Genomic DNA, 14,923 nt, shown 5'->3' on the forward strand with positions numbered 1-14,923 from the left:
GCTAAGCTAAGCGCCTGCCGGCTCCAGCTACATATTGACCGAGCCAACATGGGAGTGGTATCAATCTTCTCATCAATCTTTCTGCAAGAAAGCATATGCACATTTCCCATAATGTCAAACAGTTTCAGGGAGAGTTGAAGGGAGCCCCAATGTCCATTGCAAATAAATATCCATAAATCTGCTTAGAAGAATGACGCTTTTACACTCCAGAATCTTTTTTCTGTATGAAAGTAATCCAGAGTTACAAAGGTATATTGCAAATAGGAATTTATGTGGCAAAAATTAAAGAGCTAATTTGCCAAATATTATTTGTTAAATTATTTACAAATCATTTTTGCTAAAAAGAAACAGTCAATGGGAGGTGTTGGGTGGCACGGTTGTCTCAATTTTGTCTAAGGGGAGCCCACAGTGTCAGATTTTGAAAATACCTCAGCTCCAAATATTCCCTCATTCAGTGCAGCAGCAAATTCATCAGTTAGACATAAATTGTGACATTTTTGTGACATCTTCCTCTCTCACTGAGTTCTCAGGGTGTTTTGTATTCAATGCTTTCTGCCACTTTGAACCCTTTGGCTTGTTAGCCCAGCCACGACCTTTGAAAGCAGCCACAGTCTGATAATCATACCCAACACTGAGTTGTTGCGACACTCCATGAGGTTTAATATACAAGTTTTGAATTTTTGTAGAGTTATTATGAAAACCTGAGGTTTAGAGGCAGTTTCTTTGCCTTTCATTTCCTTTAAAACCTCTCCCTGCGGGGGCTGTTAGTCAACCTGCTCAGGATCCAGTTGTTTCCAAGCACCTGAGCCCCAATTTCCCCAGACTAATAAGCAGCAAGCAGTCCAAGTTGAGTCCAAATGAGCAATGTGTGTACAAGCTACAACACTGCCAAGCCTAAAACATACGACAGGAACAAGCTCCAAATTACTTTTCTGGAAATGTTTTCTCTTCTTCTTTTCCCTTTAAATACATTTTTAACAAGACTGCAAACAATCTTTAGAATGATAAATATGGCAGGAGTGACTGTAACTGAGCATCATCATTTTCATAATGACAGTAATAACAATGATGCTGGTGGCGTTGGTGTTTCTGATGACTCACTCACTTGTTTCATCTCCGTTGCATCCTCAGGTAGCGTAGGCGTTTAACACCATCAAATAAAAATGCATGAGAAATGTTATTTGGTGACAACAAAATACCTGGTTTCATTTTTGCATATTGTGTTCGATCCAATAAATGGGGAATTGGGCAGCAGTGGAAGGACAGGCTGATAAGGTAGACAGAGTCACTGTTGTCACAGTGAGGCAGACTGGCAGGCCAGCTAATCCATTTCAGTTGTGACTGATCAAATGAGGGAGAACTAACAGGCCGGTGTGTGTGATCAGTCTCATACTAACCAGCCGTGGGCATATGCTCCTCTGTAGGCCGCTGTGTAGTGACAGAGAGCTTCGATTAGGCAAAACTGTCCGTGTCCTCACCTCCTCCTAGCACATTCTCAGAGCCCTCACTCTTTCTTCTTCGTTTCTCCCGCTGTCACAGAGACTGATCGCCTGCATACCTCTGACAGTAATAGTATGTGTTGCTACGCTCCCTCACCACTCAGAAACCCAGGGGCAGTTAGGTTGAAAAATGATCGCTCCACATGCGTTATAGCATCGTGAGATGGTTAGAAGGGATGCTCTGATTAACAATGAGGGCAGCCCAGATTAAACTGTCAAAAGTGCAAACACAGCACTGGCCAACATGCATAACACAACATGTGCATAATATTTCACACTGTCAGACCGTAGCAAAAAAAAAATTAACTTCTAACAAATCAGAGAAGATGAATCGAATATTTTATGTTTCAAGGCAGACAGTTTTGAGCTCACTAAAATGCTCACTGTTGGATGGTAAAAATATAACGTGTAGGGAAAGTCGGTGTAACCCCAATCACAGAATAATATACGCTGAGAGGGCTGTGGTTACAAATGGTGATTAGCCTAACCTGCTTGTGGCTGTCCACTGAAAAGATTCAACTATGTACAACATTGTCTTTAAAACATGTACAGTATTTTAAAAAACAACATATAATAAGAGCAGTAATAGCAGTAGTAGCAAGAATTATATATTATATTACAAAAAAAGGTTTACTACTACTAATAATAATAGCAGCAGTGGATAAAGTAGAATGATTAAGTTAGTAGCAGTAATATTAGTAAAATGTGACTAATAATAATAATAATAGTAGTGGGTGTCAGGCAGGGCTAGGGCCGCAGACACAGCCCCTCCAGGTATAACCACGATCCATGGAAACCTGTGAGGCGAAAAAGCACAGAGCAGCTAATGCTACTTCCAAATGTCCCCAACTCGTCCACGTTACTGAAGCCATGCGCTGTTTTATCTACAAGGAAGTGTGTCCTTGTTTTGTCGACTTGCCAAATTCAGAAGGATGGCACTGACACAGGATCTGAGGTAAACAATATCTAGTCAACTGCATTAAAGTGAAACATTCACCCTCTTCACGGACTGGCTAAAACGTTGTGTCTACCTTCCCATGTTCCCAACTATTGTTTGTGTGACAAAAGAAATAAAGGAAATAACTAAGTAGTCACTAACTAATACAAATTGTAAATATAAAACACTGGATATGCATTGCTTCGTTACAAATTAATCTATATTGTTTTTGTGTCATAGTGGACTATGCATGGACATTGATACCCATCACTAATAAATACATTATTTTTAAAATTATTATTATTAGTTATTATACTAAATTAATCCTGGGAATTTGTCTCTGCAGTTGACCCATCCCTGTATATGATGGGTGGGCTGCCCATGACAGGGGAGGTTAGGGGTTCAGTGTCTTGCTCAGGGACACTTCGACACAGGACAAGTCCCAGCCTTGGGACCTTGCGGTTACCAGACAACCCTCTTAACCCAGTGAGCCACGGTCACCCCACACAGACATACCTTACACATACATACCTGAAAACACACACACGAACAGAGAAAATCACATGCACATGAATGTTAAGTAAGAAGCACAACATGCTGCACTGCAGAGTTGTGAAACCAACTAAATGCAACCGGCTTCCTCAAGAGAATCAATAGCCATCCAATTAATGTAATGTTGATGAATAGGCGGCTACTGCTGATCACCTGGCTAGATTAGGTCCTTCTTCTTCTCGCCAGCGATATTATCACTCTATCAAGTGCTCTATTGTGATCCCACGGCCCGATACTGTGTGATCTGTTACCTGTAATCAGATAGAGGAAGACAGAAGCATCCCTTAATGAGAACTTGAGAGTGTTATGAGAGTCAGCAAGGGTCGTGTTTCCAACTGTTGGGCTACTGTTTCCTTTGTCTCCTCAGAGAAAGGAAACTTTCAGGATCAAGTCAGGGCAGTGGGGAGGAAAAACACTCCTAGTGACGTCTGACTGAATGTCTGATGAAATACACATCATATGGAGGCTTCAAAAGACAGTCCAGTCCCTCCCCCAAAGGTGATTGTATTAGAGCCAAATGTCTTGGGTGTTGGGATTTAGAGTTTGAGAGTTTTTAGTGTGTTGCTGCAGACAAATCGCATTTCAATCAGGAGAGACAAGTCGGATAAAGAAAAGTTAAAGAAAACATAATTGTTTATTACTAACAGATATGTGATGATAAAGTCTTACGATTGGGTGGAGATGGGGAGGTGGACGGGTGCGTAACAGCAGCATGAACGTACTGAAGGTAGAGAGACAATCATATTTAAAATCAGCCAGCAGCACGATGATAGGCTGACGATGTAATTGTTTCGTTGTGCTGTGGGATAGACGAGACCAGCTAATCAGAACAGCTGATATCATGATTGACAGCCCCGAACAACGACAGCAAGGAAATAATGAGCGAGCATGCGTGAGGAGTGATTGGCAGATGTATGAGAAATAATTTACAACCCTAAGCATACAAGAGTATAGTCTTCCTGACACCTTCATGAATAAAATAAATGGCCTTCCCATCTCCTTTTGTGTGATTTGTTATGATTTAAGCAGTCTGAAATTTAGCAGTAACACTGTATGTAACACTGATCCGAGTTCTCAAGGAGGTCAACAGTATTTTCTCAGCTTTAGCTGAGAAATCTCTCCTGAATGAGATCATTCATCTTACTTGGCAAAAGTATAGAAACTTCCCCACATTTTTATACCTCCTCTTTTGGGTGATGCAGCTCCCTTCATTCCTGTCTCAGTAAAGAGCCCCTCACATCTTTAGGGCTTGTATAAAATGCAGCAGCAAAGCTTTCAGCCAAAAGCTGAGACACAAATTGAGTGTTGAGTGTTTTTCCAATGGTTGCTTGATAGTTTTGGAGGTCTTCTTAAAGATACCCGACTCCAGAGAGGGAAAGAGAGGGGGAGCGGAGGCTTGTGATGAGTTGCTTATTATATTTCCAGTTATTTCTATAAGTGGATTTAAATAGAACAGCAATCTAATTCCTCCCATAAAGAAACACATTTAAATAAATGTTGATAAATAAGTGTTATGGGCTGAATCCTGAAGAAGAGGCACGTACGTATGTAAAACATGAATCTTAGACAGCAGTCATTGCTTCCCACCTGGCAGCTTATAGCCTGCTATATGATTCCCTTTATGCTGGGAAGGATTTGAAGTCAGCAGGGAGCCTTGTTGATACACTGTGAACCTGCTTTGAATATGAATTATTTAACCGTGAGCAGCGTTTACAATGCTGGCTCATTTGGATTGATTCAGCCCATTGAAGGGTGCGCAGTTTTCAATAGTTTACACCAGTTTGGATTCTGCATATCAGTCATAGCTCATCATTATAAAAACTAAGGTTACTGAGCATTATTTTTCTAACGCTGCTATATTAGCTCCAGCACTCTAGTTTTATCCAGTTTAAACACAGCAATAGCCAAACCACTCTCCAGATTAAAAACATAAATATTGATATTAAATATTGAATATTTAGTTGGCAAACGTAAAGTTGGGCTACATACCAAAGCTTAGAGGGGTAGTACCAACAATCTGGTTAATCAAACACAATGCTATCTTATGGAGGTTATTTGCACAGTAATAAAGTAAGAGGTTCTGAAGAGGAAGTCCGCCACTGCTTTGTTTCATCAGCAACACAGTCTTTGTAATGTGTGATGTTTTCCTGCAGATTAATGTGGAAATCATTGCATCAGTAGGTTTAAGAAATGACTGTGGAAAATAAATCGCTAAACATGGAAATATTTATGCATATCTTGGCAAAATTTTAATTATTTACCGTAACACAGTTTCAGTCAATTGGAATGGTAGATCTGATTGTTTGATTGTTAACTGTCTTATTGGAAAACATTCTATAAGACCTTGAAACTACAAGCTCATATGCCGGCTGACACGCTACATTGAACAGTGGGTGGCACATTGACCTAAAGTGCATATAGGTAAGGGCCTGCAAATCAGGTGTGTGTGGACGGGAAGCTAACAGTTTTTGACCGTGTTATCGTGTCAACGTGTCAAGGTGTCAAGGTATCGTGTCAATGTAGCGTGTCAGCCGGCATATGAGCTTGTAGTTTCAAGGTCTTATAGTATCTGGTAAAGTAACCTGTGGTATTCTGTTAAGGTGGCAATATGCATATGAATAAATGGATCAACGGATCGAAAGCCAGACAGCGTATTGGACAGTGAAATGTTTGTGGAACACGCGTCCGAACAAGTTCTCCCGTTCGCCCCCCAGTGGCTTTAAGATATAAAATGGATATATGTTAAAGTCACTACACTTACTTTACTTACTTTTCTTAGTGCCGTGACTCTACACCCTCCCATACAGTAGGTGGCGGTATGCAGTTGTGGTTGGTTTGTGATCCAATAAAGACACAGCTGAAGAAGAAGACTAATCAACGCATCAATTGGATACATCCTGAGCTCAATAGGCTTCGGCTAACGACAACAACTACTCCTTTGAATACGGAAAAGCGGATAACTAATCAATCACTTAAGACATTTCTTTATTAATATTATGAACTCACTACAGACGCCCCCGTTGTTCCAGGCTGGGTTATAGAGCTTCTAAGAGGGACACGCACCTGGCACCTGGGGTCCTGGTTGGAAAACTACAACGGTGAAGGAGCGCGTAGTAAAGTCAAAGACATGGCTTTGAGAAATGTTACTTGTAACCTCTTATGTACAGTCTATGCTTGTATGCGTACATGCTGATCACAACTGTGTCTATTAGTATGGGATTTACATATTCTAGGCAAAAGAATGTTAGTTTCTGATAATATGTGCTTGGTATGTCTAATAATCTTGTTTATATTTGGAAACCAGACTGTATTTATAATGATTTCTCATTTTTCGGTTTGTATTGCCCGTTTTAAAATGATTTCAACAGGTAAAAAGGACTGGGTGGACAACCATCTGTCTGATATAACTGATTAAATAAATCAAGTCATTTTGAGACATAAATAACCTTATTATGAAATGACCACATGGTCAAGTATAATTTTGCATACTCCTGTGACTTCAATAAATGAAAAGTACTGAGTGTTTTCTCTTTTTTTGTTAACTTAAAAGCAAAATGAATACAACAGTCTCAAGTGAAATTATAGAAAGGAAAAAATATATGTTCCTGGCCAAGGGGACAGCAGACCGTAATATAAATCAAAAACAGCTGATAAATGCATTTTACAGGACAGGTGGCAACATTAAGGCCCATCATGATGATTTAGTCTGAATCTACTGCATGTTAATCGTATGGCCTACATAACCTCACTGATAATTATATCATTGGTTATAGTAACTGAGGTTAGCTTTAGTTTAGAGCAGTGGTCCCCAACCACCGGGCCGCGGACCGGTACCGGGCCGCACAGGAAGAATACATATATTATTTCCGTTTTATTGATTGTCAGAGTCTGAAAGAAGTTTTATTTTGAAAAATGACCGGACTCTCTCGCAATTTCATCCGCCTGTGCCTCTTGACACATGTCAAGACGCTGTCTCGGTCACGTGATACGTTACCTCAAAAATTAAGCCCGCAAACTAGCGAAAATGAGTAAATAACTTTTGGAGACCTTCTTTGCAAAGAGGGAAAGGCCACTAAGGAGACAGAAGAAGAGCTCCAACTTCCAAGAAAATGAAATCTTCATAATATAAGACAACATCAGGAGTCTGATTAAACATCAGGAGTAATTCTGACGCGCCAAGCCTGCTCTGTATACTGTAGCGACCCTTACTCAGGAAAGCTACGAGACGTTATTTTCTTGTGGTCCTTTATTTGCGGACAGTACACAGGCTACTGTGGGCCGTAGCCTACGCCAACAAACAGTCAACACTGTTAACGTTCTGTAACATCTTTAACCATCTGCTCCCGGTTATAGACTAACTCTCGTCGTTACCAGCACAAAACACAACATCCCACCAGGCATGAGGCCTTCACTGACCTCCGTAAATGCAAGAACCAATCTTATATAACATCTTAGAACACTTTCTGTAAACACCATAACACCTAACATAACAGGTTAACATTATATGTCTTCAGTCCGTTACAATACAGTATGTGGTGACAGAGAAGATCAGCTGCTGGAGATTGTAAATGATTGTAAATGACGGTGGCCTTAAAAGTATGTTTGAGACAACAACTCTGCTGGTGTTTTGGATTAAAATCAAGGCTGAATATCCTGAGATCGCCACTAAAGCACTGAAAACCCTGCTTCCATTTCACACATCCTCTTTGTGAAGCGGGATGTTCTGCAGTGACAGCAATCAAAACTAAATTACGGAGTAGACTGGACATAAGGAACAAACTCCGGGTGTCATTGTCTCCCATTACCCCCAGATGGGACCGTCTCGTTGCAGAGAAACAAGCTCAGGGCTCCCACTGATTCAGCGTTATTGTGAGTTGTATTTATTTATGCATTTTATATTTGTTTTCATGCCGATCGTATCATTTTATTTCGTCATGTTTTCCGCCACACCTTGAAGGCCGGTCCGTGAAAATATTGTCTTACATGAAACCGGTCCGTGGTGCAAAAAAGGTTGGGGACCCCTGGGTTAGAGTATCAGGTGCACCTCGATTGGCAGTGCAGATTGTCTGGGGAGGGACAACAGCACAGCCAGAATATACAGCCGACATGTCGAAAAAAGTCATAGCAGTAAAATGTAAATTGTGTAATCTTTTCTTCCAATCAGAGCAGTGAAATGTGCCACCCAAACAAAAAATAATTTATAGAAAGACTTATTATTATTTGTCTTAACTATTATCCACCAAATAATTCAGTTCAGAACAGTTTTAAGGTCTTAAATCCATCAATTGCCTAATTCCCAAACTCAGGTGCAGGTGAGATTTGGGTGTGGCTATAATTACCACAGTACACGGGATGCAACATATTAGCATTTGAATATGAATTTGCAAACATAGACAGCTTAACAATGTTAAAAGGATCATTTGTGGAGTAACTTGCAACAGCTTAAACTTTTGTTGTGACATGTTTCATGTATGATTTAAAATATCTGCGAAGCAATAGACAAAATTATTTTTTTTAATATACAGTGTTGTATCATTACTGCTAATGGGTCATAATGTGTGGAGTTTTGTGAAAACTGTGCCATGGAAAACATGATGAACACTGGACTAGAAAATAGTGAATTCATAAAAGGAGACATTATCTGCCCTTGAGAATAGAACAGAATAGAACAGACTAGAACAGAATAGAATAGAATGCTGGATGGAACTGGAACACAGCAGAGTTCTTGAATAAACTAGAATGTTGAGGTGTCATCTTGTGGATGAAGCCGGGTGCTCCACAGAGGACAGCTGGACAGCTCTGAGGTAAGCCACAGGCAAACCACTCGTCAAAATGTCTAGTAAAGTATTTTATTTTATTTTATTTTATTGGTCAGGCTTCCTGGGGGGCTCCCTGTTGACGTGAAGGTCTATCATCTGGCAAATTGGCAGATGAACTTGCAAGCTTTTCAACCTCACTTCAGGCTTCCGGTGTGTAGGATGATGGGGTAAGATACTGGCACCAAACTCCTGTCGTGTAAACCAGTAGCATATCTGACCTGTAGCTTTGGATTCAGAATAGACTTTGACTGCTACCACTTTTCATAATTTGGCTCAGGATGTTTGGTGCCACCATGATGATTTTAGGATTACCAAATCCCTCCTTGAATATCAAATTGTTAGCATTGATCATTTACTGAGAGTTAAGTACATTAAAACTTAGAGCTTTGCGTAGAGGAGTGATATTTTGAAATATAGTATTTATAATCATACAGTTGTAAAATAATTAACTAACTGTGTAAAATGTTGGGATTTACTCTAACCTCCTACATTAGGACAGTGTTTTCATTCACTCTCTCTTTGTGCTTTCTCTCCTCACAAGTTTCTATGGATCATCGTTATATCTGGACACTGGTCGTGCCTCAAACGTAGTTGTGACATATGCAAGAGTAATTTCCCTGGTTGTCTTGATCGTGACAGTGAGCGTGAACTGTCGGGGAGAGACAGTCACGTATCTCGCCGACTCTCTCTCTCTCTCTCTCTCTCTCTCTCTCTCTCGGAAATCCACTAAGTCGGGGAGATACGCGACTGTATCTCCCCGACTGTCGCTCTCGAGAGAGGCCGACTGTCGGCGAGAGTCCTGCACGGTGATATGTCGCTGTGTTGGGCTGCTGTTTCAGTAGTATCAAAAGGGGATGGCCAGTCTTCAAATCATATGCCAACATGCGTTAGGGTACTTCCAGTGTCCGATGTACGATGATGGGGTAAGATACTGGCACCAAACTCCTGTCGTGTAAACCAGTAGCATATCTGACCTGTAACTTTGGATTCAGAATAGACTTTGACTGCTACCACTTTTCATAATTTGGCTCAGGATGTATGGTGCCACCATGATGATTTTAGGATTACCAAATCCCTCCTTGAATATCAAATTGTTAGCATTGATCATTTACTGAGAGTTAAGTACAGTAAAACTTAGAGCTTTGCGTAGAGGAGTGATATTTTGAAATATCGTATTTATAATCATACAGTTGTAAAATAATTAACTAACTGTGTAAAATGTTGGGATTTACTCTAACCTCCTACATTAGGACAGTGTTTTCATTCACTCACTCTTTGTGCTTTCTCTCCTCACAAGTTTCTATGGATCATCGTTATATCTGGACACTGGTCGTGCCTCTAACGTAGTTGTGACATATGCAAGAGTAATTTCCCTGGTTGTCTTGATCGTGACAGTGAGCGTGAACTGTCGGGGAGAGACAGTCACGTATCTCACCGACTCTCTCTCTCTCTCTCTCTCTCACTCTCTCTCTCTCGGAAATCCACTAAGCCGGGGAGATACGCGACTGTATCTCCCCGGCTGTCGCTCTCGAGAGAGGCCGACTGTCGGCGAGAGTCCTGCACGGTGACATGTCGCTGTGTTGGGCTGCTGTTTCAGTAGTATCAAAAGGGGATGGCCAGTCTTCAAATCATGTGCCAACATGCGTTAGGGTACTTCCAGTGTCCGATGTACGATGATGGGGTAAGATACTGGCACCAAACTCCTGTCGTGTAAACCAGTAGCATATCTGACCTGTAACTTTGGATTCAGAATACATTTTGTCCGTTAGCATTTTTCATAATTTAGCTTATGTTTGGTGCCACTATAATAATTTAAGGATTACCAAATCCCTCCTTGAATATCAAATTGTAAACATTGATTATTTACTGAGAGTAAAGTACAGTAAAACGTAGAGCTTTGCTTAGAGGAGTGATATTTTGAAATATAGTATTTATAGTCATACAGTTTTAAATGAATTAACTATGTAAAGTTTGAGGATTTACTCTAACCTCCTACATTAGGACAGTCTTGTTATGCTCTCATTCACTCACACATCTCTCTGACTCTCGCTCTCTGGCTCCTACTCTATCAGCTGACAGTGGGCGATTTCGCCACGGCTTCCCTCAGCCAATCATTTATTTCCCATCAAACTTTAAACACCTGTTCTCTTCTGTGCAGTCAGCTGTCATTTCAGTACAAACCGATGTGACCCTCCTCCCCATTCATCATCACATCCGGTGCTCAAGGTTTCTTCCACTGAGGGCAGTCCCACTCAAACATGCCATCATCTACATCTTCAGCCTGCCCCTACTGTCTTCAACAACTCCACCAGTGTCGACTCTCCAAAATTTTTACTTTACTTTGCACAATTTAATAAATGTATTTGTTCACTGTAAATTAAGTTTCTCCTGATTTAACAACCTGTGTCTCCCTGTATAAGTGTGTCAATTATCTCCTGGCTTCAGTTCTCCTATTTATTATGTTTTTTGTGATGTATCTCATGTTATTTCAAACTAATTTGCAATCATAAGAAGTGTGGTCTTTGTTGGTGAAATGTTTCTTATATACAAAGAACAATTACTTATCGTAAAACTCCAAAAATATAGTAGAGTAAAATCTTTTAGGTGTGTTTTCTAGAAATTACAGGTCTGATGAGGAAAGTGGGAACAGGTGTGGAGGTGGGAGGGGATGTCATGTGACCAGGACTGGCAGGTCTGGGGAGTGAGCAGGGGCTGGAGAGAAGGACAGAGAGCCAGGACGGGCAAAACCACCAACCCACTACAAAGTCTCTGCCCTCCCTCGAACTTCTCAGACAGTTTACAGTGACAGTTTCAGGCAAAACACAACGTATCAGACAGCGTTTGGATATATAATTCATATGAAAAGAAAACAGCAATATTATCTTATGATGACATGAACCTTGTTGCCAGAGACACTAATTGAAACAGACCTAATGTAGAAGCTGTCGTCGTGTATGAGCCTGGTGTTTCATCAACCTGTCCTCTCCTTTTAATTCCACACCCGTGTACCCACTTCACCATCTCTTTTCCTGCCCTCTACGAGATGTTTCCCTGCTGTCAAAATTTTTCTTCTCTTTTCAACATCTTCTTCACCCCTCTTTCCATTATGCCAATCCTGTCCTCTTAAGTAAGGTAAGACAATCACAGAGAGAGGAGGGACTGTGAAATCAGAGGAGAGGCAGAAAAGAGAGTGAGAGGGATGAAAAGTTGGACAGGACCATCAGGTGGGACCTTCAGGTGGCCATCGGCATGAAAGTTTGTGTTTTAATAGCTGAGTGACTCATTGCTCTTCTCCTGCATGCACCTTACACCACTACTCATCAGACCCATACCGCACACTGGCTCTATACGATCTCATCTGAGCCCCTCCTGCCTGTGAGGGATTAAACTCTTTATGCGTCAGACTGAGGCTTGCTATTAGTACCGACAGGGCTGCGCCTACCTTTGTGTTTTGTGCTGCATGTGTGTGCTGGATTATCTTGCATTGCATGGTAGTGTGTGTGTGTGTGTGTGTGTGAGATAAATAAAAAAACAGGTTGCTGGGGGTGGTGAAACACATAAACCAGTTAACCGGTTCAATGTTGGACAACCAGGGTGTTCCCTATCTACCACCTGTGCAAAATCCGGTCTGAAGAATATCTCTGTTTGTGTGTGTGTTTCTTTCAGTCGGTCTGTATGTGTGTAATGAAGAAAATGACAGACAGCATTTAAAAGGAATATTGCATTACTCTCTCACTGGGGCAGATTGCAGGGCACCTAATCCATTCAGCTGTGACTGAAATGTCTACTCCTTTGTCAGAAAAAAAAAAGGCTGACTGAGAAGTGATAGCCCAGCTTGTGTGATCAGTCTCATGTTGCATACACTAACCAGCCCGCGGCATATGCTGCTGTAGGTTAATGAATAGTGATGGAGGGATTCAATAAGCCAAATGTCGCCGTTCTCAGCACACAGACACACACACACACACACACATACACTCACAGACCCCCACCTCGTCAGTTTCCATTTCTACCCTCACTAATGTGTTGTCTGCTCCGTTAGCAGCCATACGGGCCTGGACAAAGTGTTTGCTTGTTTTAGCAGTTGCCTCAGGCACATGCAACTTAATGAGCTGCCTCTCAAGGACAAAGTGGGTGTGTGAGGCCAGTGACGCAGACAAATCTGCAAACATATTATTTTTTTCTCTGAACTTTCACCTTGTGCAAATTCAGTCCCAGCGTTGCAGAGGTTGACATCATACAGCAGGTGCTGCTCTAGAACAGTAACTGTTTTCAAAGTCAGTACTGAACACTGAGATCTATTTACTTATGACACAGTTTGGCCAGTGTGACTTAGCTATATCACTGCCCTTCCTATTTGTGTGGGACAGAGATCTGCGATTGTGCCATTCAGTTAGTTTTTATTTCTGTGTCGTGCCAAACACTGGGCCCATCTCATATGACGAAAGACAAGACATCGCTATTGTACATTTAACATGCATCTTCCAGTAATACATATACAAAATAAAGAGCATTAGTTACCACATTAAAGATACTTCTATATGCTTTTAAATACCATTTATGTGGAAAATTTTCTTATGAAATGTACACTGAAAAGAACTGCTAAAAGTCTGAAGTTTATCCTGATGAAGAGCTTTTCAAGTAAACTGAGATGAGATGAGATTGATGAGATGAGATAAGCCTTTCATTTCCACAGAGGGAAACATCCAGGTGTTGCAGCAGGACGAGGACATAAATACTGTACATACAAAAGAATTTAAAAGTAAAAAATAAATGATTAGAAGCATATAGAATGAAAATAAGTGGAAACCCTCATGCAATGGGATCACACCAGATGCAATCCCAAATCAGACCAGGGGTGTGAAGTGGAAGGGTCAGTGTCCCCTTCCCCAATTCGTCCCCCTGCTTCTTGCTCAGACCACAACCATCTTCAAACTCGACCCTCACTTTGATCTCAACACACCTGTATGGTTTCGTGACTGCATTTTGCACGGTTGCGAAGCGGTTGCGGTGACAAAATCTGTCCTCGGACAGACGGATCAGAAATACGACATCTCACAGAAACAACTCATTCTTTTGCATTACAATGCAAATTAATGAGTTGTAGTTAAGTTATGAAAGTGACATTAATGACATTGGTGACATCAGTGACGTGTTTCACTTAGTTTGCTTATATTAAGCCCAACCAGGATTTCCTGAACCTAACTAGTTCTGTTACCTAAACAAAACATTCAATTGTTTCTGTGATGACGGCACGTAATGAGCTGTGTGTAGCATTCAGGGGAGTCTATTGGCAGAAATGGAATATATTAATAAGAAGTATTTTTTTTCTTTGGTGTATAGTCCTGAAATTAAGAATTGATGTGTTTTCACTACCTTAGAATGAGTCCTTTATATCCTCTTCACTGAGCAGCCAGAACAGACAGACCAAACAGTGGCTCTAGATAGGGCTATTAGGCTTTTTGCATTTTCGCGTCGGCCACTGTTCTCCTACTCAATTGGCTCATGGGAGAAGTTTCAGTTGGTTGCAATCGGCAACCTTGCCGCTAGATATCGCCAAATACTACAAGCTGCACATTTACAAGGTCAGGGTCATATCACGCAGTTCTGTGAGATCACATTGAATATAAACACCTGGCAAAGTACTCAAAACCACCTCTGTGGTAGTCTGCGCTACAGTCTCCAGAACCACATTTTGCCATAATGACTCACACACAAACTCACAAGCTGAAAAAGAAAACCAGCATTGCTGTCGCAGCTCGTAAAAAGGATGCAAGAGCAAATATTATTGTATGGTGTTTTCTTTGATGCCATGATTTCATAATACTGTTCTGCCTCTTTCTCTCTGCATTAGTTTTGGTGTTCATGATGTGTGTTTAGTGCTATGAGACTCAAAATGTATGTAACATTGTGACTCTGAGTCGGTGCTTCCCTGTAGATTCAGAAGAGTCAACCTTTAGCAGCAGTAATGGGGGGGGGGGGGGGGGGGTAACCGTGGCCCCTGGTGTGCGTGAAACGATGAGGGCAGGACACGGTTGAGAGCATCTCCTCAGTGTCCTTGAATTTCATATAATCTAAAAGGAAAGGGAGAAACACTCCCTCTACAGTTCTGGTAA

This window comes from Anarhichas minor, unplaced genomic scaffold (genome assembly GCF_050575085.1).
Source record: "Anarhichas minor isolate MPS153535 unplaced genomic scaffold, ASM5057508v1 ptg000090l, whole genome shotgun sequence".
NCBI lineage: Eukaryota > Metazoa > Chordata > Actinopteri > Perciformes > Anarhichadidae > Anarhichas > Anarhichas minor.